This window comes from Phoenix dactylifera, chromosome 13 (assembly GCF_009389715.1).
Source record: "Phoenix dactylifera cultivar Barhee BC4 chromosome 13, palm_55x_up_171113_PBpolish2nd_filt_p, whole genome shotgun sequence".
NCBI classification, from domain to species: domain Eukaryota; kingdom Viridiplantae; phylum Streptophyta; class Magnoliopsida; order Arecales; family Arecaceae; genus Phoenix; species Phoenix dactylifera.
In genome coordinates, this window is record NC_052404.1 from 12,079,287 (window position 1) to 12,088,084 (window position 8,798).

The 8,798-nt window shown below is 37.7% G+C and overlaps 1 non-coding gene across 1 annotated transcript; it reads right to left on the reverse strand.

The window, feature by feature from the left end:
- Nucleotides 1-308: 308 nt before the first annotated feature.
- On the reverse strand, nucleotides 309-447 carry LOC120112972. Its single transcript, XR_005514622.1, has one exon. It is a non-coding gene; the product is annotated as a small nucleolar RNA Z247 (small nucleolar RNA).
- Between the last annotated feature and the right edge of the window lie 8,351 nt (nucleotides 448-8,798).

Below are 8,798 nucleotides of genomic sequence, written 5' to 3' on the forward strand. Positions count from 1 at the left end.
AGAGCTGTTCGAGGTATCCTGCAAGGAACAATCAAAGCGCCGAAAGCATCGTAATGCTGTATGCCCTGTTTTGTTACAAATTTGACACACAGGATGATAAGAGGGTTGGGTTCCTTGCTGTGACTGAGAGGGGCGTCCACCATGGCCCCGATTATTACCACGCCCCCGAGGACGATAGGAGGAAGCAGCGCCACGGGGACCACTTCCATGATTGCGAGAGGAAATGGGATAACTCCGGGTGGCAATGTTGGCGGAAGAACCAGCAGTATCAGCCAGGGAGGTAGGTTGATTGTTGATTGTCAAGCGCGACTCATGGGTGAGAAGATGACAATAAAGTTCCTCAAGAGACAGAGGGTCAAGTCGAGTGGTTACAGAAGTAACAAAAGGATCGTAATCAGATCCAATACCAGCAAGTAGATAACTTTGAAGGTCATCACTACTTAGGGAGTGACCGGCAGACGCAAGTTCATCGGAAAGTTTCTTCAAATTCAGGAAGTATTCAGCAATAGAGAGGCTTCCTTTCTTCATACCAGCCAGTTAAGTACGTAATTGCACTACTCGTGCACGGGAATGGGAGGCAAAACTTCTTTCCAACGCTTGCCAAACCTCATGGGAAGTAGTAAAACCAATGATGTGGGCAAGAATACCTTCAGAGAGGGAAGACATGAGAGTACTCAGGATAAGCTGGTCCTGTTTGACCCATTGGTGATAAGCAGGATTGGGGAGCAGTGAGCTTTCAACTTCATCCGTTGAGGAGGATCGTAGCAGAGGAGGTGGGGCTTTGATGGAGCCATCAAGAAATCCAAACACATCTTGTCCGCGGAAGTATGGAACGAGTTGTGCTTTCCAGAGAAGGAAGTTGTTGCGGGTGAGTTTCACGGTGAGCATATGTGGAATTGCAGTGAAGACAGGATAAGAGGGAATGGTGTTTGCAGCAGAGGACTCAGAGGGGGATTGTCCAGAGATTGACATTGTGACGTTTGTCACTTTTTGCGCTCTGATACCATATAAACTCTTGAACAGAGAGGAGTAGAGAAGAGTTTCAGAGAGAGAGATAGAGAGAGAGATAGAGTTTCAGAGAGAGAACAAATTGCATTCCTTCTCATTACGATACAGCCAATATAAATACACAGTGAGATATACTCTGTTTCGTTGGGAGATCAGGATACAAGCTTGGTTTGTTACTCAGATGGTTAAGTAACAGAACCAGTTGGTAATTGCAACGACTCCGGATGAGAGGGAGAAGTAGTCGACTGTGACTCCGAAGGGATAGCGGAAACAGTTGAGTCAATACCGGCCAGTCCACTTGAAATGGATTTGAACTTCGCATCCTCTCAGTCTGACCCAGCATTGGATGAAACCATTTCTACTCCAGATTTCAACTGTCAGACAGTCGGGAACTGAATGATAGCATGCATCCTTTTCAGCTTTGACACATCAGAACATATTTTGCAATTTCGCTCAAGAGTTCGCCATTTTGGCTCTGCACGCTTGATGTTCTAGCTTGCAGCACGTGAAAACAGATAACGTCGAACATTATGCCAATAATTTACAACAATTAGCAGGACAAGCCATGATCGATGCTAGGGAATTTTGGGAACTGCATGCAGCAGTCAAATATAATATCAAACTCACAATCAAACATATCATCAAACTTACGAGCTAATTATGAAATATTTTTATTTCTGCAGGTACTCTGAGAAAATATTTCTTTCCTTGGAAAAGCATACACTCTGGCAAAGCTAACACTGATTCATATACATCTGTTACATGATAACTTGGAGGCCTTTGGACCGGCATGCTAGCGGCAATGAGCTTTCAAAACACTTGCAGCACGCTTTAAAGACTTTACTGCAAAATTCAAGATTACTTCCGTCCTTAAAAGTTTACACAAAAATTGTCACCCAAATCCATCCTGGACGCCAGTATCATTTGATACATCTGGTTAATTATCAGAAATCCTCTAGGATGGTTTATATGTAATTTATCAGAAAAGTCTATAATGACGACGACCTTGCATCTAGTGCTGCTGCTCTGACATGGTGACCTTGTTATGGCCACAGAAGCCACAACCTTCATGTGAATACATATTAGAATATCTCTGCATTTTATTAAAGAAAAAGATTATGATATAGAAGTTAGACATGGGAAAACCACCCGATGGCGATAACTTTATCGTTAATGGAGATAATACTATCAACTCCGCATGCTTGTCATAGAAACATACATGCAGAGCATCTACAAGACTACAATTTTACCTGGAAGAGTGAAGGAGATGCAGGTAACCAAATAGCTGGAATGGAGGGACAAGGGCTTCCCGAAAATTACCCGACAGCCTCGTTTCTTTCATGTAATATTGCTAAGACCATTATAGAGTGTACTTGATGTGGTACTGTTTAAGCCAGCTTTCACCTTTCTCATCATGATCTTGGATGCTGAATGTTTGTGTTGCAAACTGTAACGAAGCTGCGTAGGTTGCTGCACCTCTCCATGCATCTAATATTGGATCTGATGCCTTTAAAGGGTTGAAGAGGTATGGGTGAATTTGCCTGATTCCAGCTTCCAAGCGAGGCACCATACCAGGGAAGAGAGAACTGCCACCAGTAACAAGTATTGAATTACTGATGGGGCCCTTAACGGGATCATCCACCGCAGACAACCTCTGGAGATAGACTCCGGCAATCTCAGCAAGGCAAGCTTGATTGATTCCAACCATGTTGGGCTGGAATAGTATTTCAGGACACCGGAAATGCTCCACGCCAGAAACAATCTGGAATTCCTCTGCAGTAAGAGGGCAGAACTGGGGAAATCTAGGAGTTCCTTGAAGTGGCACCTAATCGGATTTAGCAACAAAAGTAGGGTCAATATCCTGCAAAAGGCTTAACAGATTGCATTTTATAGTGATACCAACTGTTCACTATAAAATGCAATCTAGACTGCTTCGAGGAGCGAAGCTTTGCTAACATATGCAGGCTAGCCAGAACTACTGTTTTAGTGCTTGTAATGGGTACCAAATAGCTTGTCCGAACATCAAATATAATTAATTAATAACTGAAGTTCAATGTAGGTATACGGTCAAACATTATAGCTCAATGGATTTCACATGCAGGAAAAGTATCCATGTCAAAGTAACCAATATCCAACAATATGTAGAAGAATGAGAATTATTGGTGCAAGGCAGCAAGAGATACCACTTTAAATAGAAGGTAATAAATAAAATATCAATTGCTAGCATTTGTCCAGTGACCTAATTATTAGCCAGATCTACATATAAGCCAAGTAAACAAACAACAGATTCTGGCCTGTGCACGGAACCTGAATTAATTATCTTAACATGAGGGATCTCAGCCTAGAAAAATTTGACCAGGATAATGACTGGTCTAACCGGGAAAAATGAAAAAAGACTAAAATGTAGATTGACATTATCCTTATTCCTTACCAATAACCTGATGTTTTATATATACAAAATGCAAGCAGGTCAGATCAGAGAACCCAAATTATAGAACCAATACCTTATCAGGTTGGTTCAATCTAAGCTGATATTTCAAAATCTAACTTATGCAACCCTGCAAGGAAATTTAAATGACAGTTATATATATATATATATATATATATATATATATATATATATATATATATATATATATATATATATATATATATATATATATATATATATATATATATATATATCCTGCAGTCACATTACTCGTAAAATATATACTAGATCCCACAAATCCCAAGAGGAACCACCTCTCAAACAGACAAAAGTGCGTGTAGATTTAGAGAAGGACATTATTTTTTAAGAAACTTCTTTTAAAAAGACCTTTTTAAGAACCTGATGGATCCTACAACCCAATCCTTTTGGATTTTTTGGAGTGTGATCCAAACCATGAAATTTGTAAGAACTCCCGTGTACAGGGAGGCTAGCAAGTCACTGACTGGTTAGCCATCCTGGCTGCAAGCAAGCATAGCACTGTCCTCTGGATCTCTGAATTCCCACGTCTGAGTTTGATTGAGCAGAAAGAGAATGGTTCTTGAATGTAATAAGACCTTCACAGGTCTTCAACTATCAATAAATAGCAAGCATACAATGAAATTTTAATAGTGTGAACTGCACTGATGTTAAGGAACAAAGACAAAGTGATTAGATAGCCATTTTGAGTTTGAGCTCTGCAGGCCTTGTATAATATTTGCAATCATACAGTATTTAGTAGGTACAGATTAACATGACTGAAGGCCAAAGTTCTAAAAGCTGGTGCCAGTGGGCTAGCCAGTCATGCACCAGCAAGGTTTGTGTCATGCCATGCTGGGTGCAAGAACAAGCTTGTCATTGTACGTGCCAGGCGGCACAGACCCTGAACTGCCAGCACCTAAACCCTTGATAAATGCTATACACAGATAGGTAATAAGCCTTGAGTTCTGCACTCCATGTCATAGTCCCTACATCATTCTCCAATGATGCATAGTGTGAAATCCCTTCTGGGGCCCCTACCCATGCTTCTTTAGTTTTGCCACTTTCCCAACCTTCCCCAACCCTGACCAGAATTCTCTGGCCTAGACTGCAAATCCAACCCATCCCAAACAGTTTTAGCACTATCAAATTTTAAACAAGAAAATGGAGTAACATATCTTATGACTGCATCTCAACATAACATCAACTGCCTATGGACAACAAATCTTTAAAAATCAATCATATTGTGTTGAGGTAAATTGTTCTCTTTGAAAGTGGGCATTTTGGTAAATTAACCAGGAATTAATACCTAAGCTGAAGACTTGGAAATTAAGTTGTCCACGAGGGCATATTATCATCTTATTCATTTATAGTAATACTCATTTTCACTATCATTAGCATATAGGATTAACTTCCATGTGATAGCAGGCTAATCTGCAACCAATAATTAGCATGCTTTTCTTCTTCGCAAGGTCAGTATCTTACGGATATAACATGGCTTGTTATCAGTCCTGAACAAACAGCAAGACCATCTTCAATGCAAATTCCAAGCTGTGGGTTGAACTTGTAACTGAATGCAGCATCAACACCAAAGGCTGCAATCCCATGGTTCAAACATAAGCAATGGAAAAAAAGAAAAAAGAAAAAAAAAAGAAAGCATAACACATTTCACATTAAAGCAAAAGGCAATAAGTTATTAACAAGGGAAAATAAAATACAGAATGATCCCTATATAGAGAATAGAATAGACTTCAAGAAGATTCGAGCAGATATTTCTACCTATAAATGGTTTACCATAAGTCTCAAAAAGGAGTTCAGCCATTTCGAGAGGAGATTGAGTTTAAAAAAAACACATTCTGTCATCAGATTAGGATGATCCACATGTCCAGGCTCAAAGTTAACTTAAGAATAGCTAGATCAACTTGTGAGCATAACAGTGAAAAAGCATAAAATGAAAACAGACATTATTCATCAAACTTCTATCTTAGTAAAGAACTGGTTTGAAATACGACATGCATAGTTAATATAGGAGAATTTAGACATTGCGAATAAAAATACCAGAAAGATAATGATGCAAGAATCTATATTGAGGGACACAAAATATAAAGAAATTATGTAACTTGACTGCAAACAAATGGATCCAAAATGAATGCAAAAGAACCTGAGGATTAGAAAATTTTTACTGATGCGTCTATAATGGTCAACTCCGGAAGAAACTTTTATAAGTCACACTAATACCAACTGTGTTGTATGTTTAATTGTTTGCATGGATCAGGAGAGAGAACAGGTGTAAATTAGGGAAATCAAATTTCTTAATCAAGGAGAAAGAGCACAAATTGGTAGCACAATAAGATTTAAGACCTAAAAACAAGAGCATCCAAAAAATTATTGTTGAACCTCGGCCTAGCTTTTGGCGTTGGCCGAAAATACATGCATATTTGGGTGGCGGGATGGATTTCCTGATGTACAGAAACATAGATGGAAGAAGATGGGACATGAGAAAGATGACAGCTAATTTAAGGAATATGAATCATATAATTTTTGTAAGAACGATATGGCCTAAGGTGGCCACAAAGGAGAAAATGTTGACAAAATAAATTAGAACAAAACCCATAAAGAAGTTATATGAACAAAGTGTGATAGAATCATTGGGAAATAAAGCAATGAGTAAATATAAAAAGTGAATTGGTCGTGCAATCTAAATTACAGAAATAGTCACAAAAACGGTGTGGTATAGTGTTGGGAGAGGTGGAACATTTATTTCAGAGTCTGATAAGATAGGAGTGGGTCAGACATTGCCATGGTGTCAAGTGGTGAAAGATAATTATGGGCACTTACGATAGCAATGGATGAAAATAGGACTACAGCATTACAATGGTTATAGCATATCATAAATCATGTACACTAAGACCAAACATATATGCATCACTCACAGATAAGTCCTCTTGGACCGAAAAGTTGGCTAGTACCAACAATGAAGACCAACTGATGACAAGGAAATTGAGATAATAAAACATCTAGATAAGCATCATCTCCTTTTTAATCATTTCTTATGACAGGTAATGAATATTATACTGATGTACCTGTGAACCATTGGCGCCCAATCGCTCAAAACCATAATCAAGGACCCATACCAAAAAAAGAGATGCATGTAAGAAAAGCACAAAAAAGAGAAGAAAAGGACCTGAAGACAACAATTTGATAAATTAAATGAAAAACATGAGAAGGAACATGAGATAAACATAGAGGAAGGATTAACAAAAGGTCAGTTTGAATACTCCAGCGAAGCATGAGTGATGCTTATGATGTGGTATTAATAGATAGTATATGAAATAATTTAAGAAATACTAGTATTGGACACATCTAATGCAAGTGTAGGTGATAAAGATTTATGAAGGCACAAAAGGAATAGGAGAAAGGGATTTGATGAAGAGTTCTGACCCATCAAAGAGGGCTCTAGATATTTATGGAAAAAAATTCTAATAAGCAGTTAATATGCGAAACGTATGATGTAATGGGAGATAATTGACTGTTTACAACATACTAGACAATCACACAGTGGTGGGTAGTAATGATAATGCTATAAGTTTAGTTATCTTTAACCTTATAATTATATTTTCATATCATGTAGACAAATTTATTTTGTTCAAGATTAAGGCTTAGTTGAATCGAGTCGAGTTGCATATAACAACAAATATATTTTCCTTTCTATTCTTGCACTCCCACTCTTCACGCTCTCGCACATAATGCTCTAGAGAGAGAGTGTGGGAGATTGAATGAGAGCACATATATGGAAGGAGGAGATGTGCATGTAAATTCCCTTCTATCTTGTGGCATTAACCGAAGATGAGCAACTTACAAGCATTTAACAATCCACCATGAGAGTTTTATGTTATATTTAGGAGAATATTCGATGGTTAAACTCTTATTTTGTTTTCGTAACCCGTAATTTATGTTGAAGGGCTTATATATCAAGTATTTACCATGCATAACTTATAGTAATACTCATATTATCATCTTCTTCATTTATAGTAATACACATTCTCACTACCATTAGCATATAGGCCGATCAACTTCTATGTGATAGCAGGCTAATATGCAATGGATAATTAGCATAGTTTTCTTCTTCACAAGGTTAATTAATATCTTACGGAGATTGAGTGGCTTGTTATCAGTCCTGAACAAACAGCAAGACCATCTTCAATGCAAATTTTAAGCTGTTAGTTGAACTTGTAACTGAATGCAGCATCAACACCAAAGGCTGCAATCCCATGGTTCGAACATAAGCAATGGAATGACAGCATAACATATTTACCGTGAAGCAAAAAATAATAAGTTATTACAGGCGAAAATAAAATATAAAATGATCCTTAGAGAATAGAATAGACTTCAAAAAGATTCTAGTAGATATTTCTTCCTATAGATGGTGCGCCATAAGTCTCAAAAAGGATTTCAGCCATTTCACTGTGAGAGGAGATTGAGTTGCATATACATTCTGTCATCAGAATAGGATGATCCACCTGTCGCGGCTCCAGGTTAACATAAGAATAGCCTTATGAAGTTGTAAGCATAACAGCAAAAAAGCATAAAATGAAAACAGACAATATCTATCGAAATCCTATCTTAGTAAAGAATTGAAACATGGCTTCATATTTGAAACATGGCTTCATGCATATCTAATATAGGAGAATTTAGACATTTTGCATAAAAATACCAGAAAGATAATGACACAAGAATCTATACTGAGGGCCACAAAATGTAAAGAAATTATGTAACTTGACTGCAAAAAAAAAAAGGATCCAAAAGAACCTGATTATTAGAACAAATCTTACAGATATGTCTGTAATGGTCAACTCCAGAAGAAACTTTTACAAGTCACAGCAATACCATCTTTGTTGCATGTTTAATTGATTGCATGGATCAGGAGAGAGAATCAGTGTAAATTAGGGTAATCAAAGTTCTTAATTTAGGAAAAAGAGCACAAATCGGTAGCATAATATGATTTAAAGAATATAGATGGAAGAAGATAGGACATGAGAAAGAAGACTGCTAATTTAAGGAACATTAATCATATAACTTTTGTAAGAAGGATATGGCCTAAGGGGCCAAAAAGGAGAAGATGTTGACAAAATAAATTAGTACAAAACCCATAAAGAAGTTATATGAACAGAGTGTGCATGGTAGATCTGGGAAATACGAGTGGATCTGAGATTGCCATGGGTGAAAGATAATTACAAGGCACTTACAATAGAAATGGATGAAAATAGGGCTCCATGCATCACAAGGGTTATAACATGCCATATATCATGTATTCCAAGACCAAAGATATATGCATAACTCACAA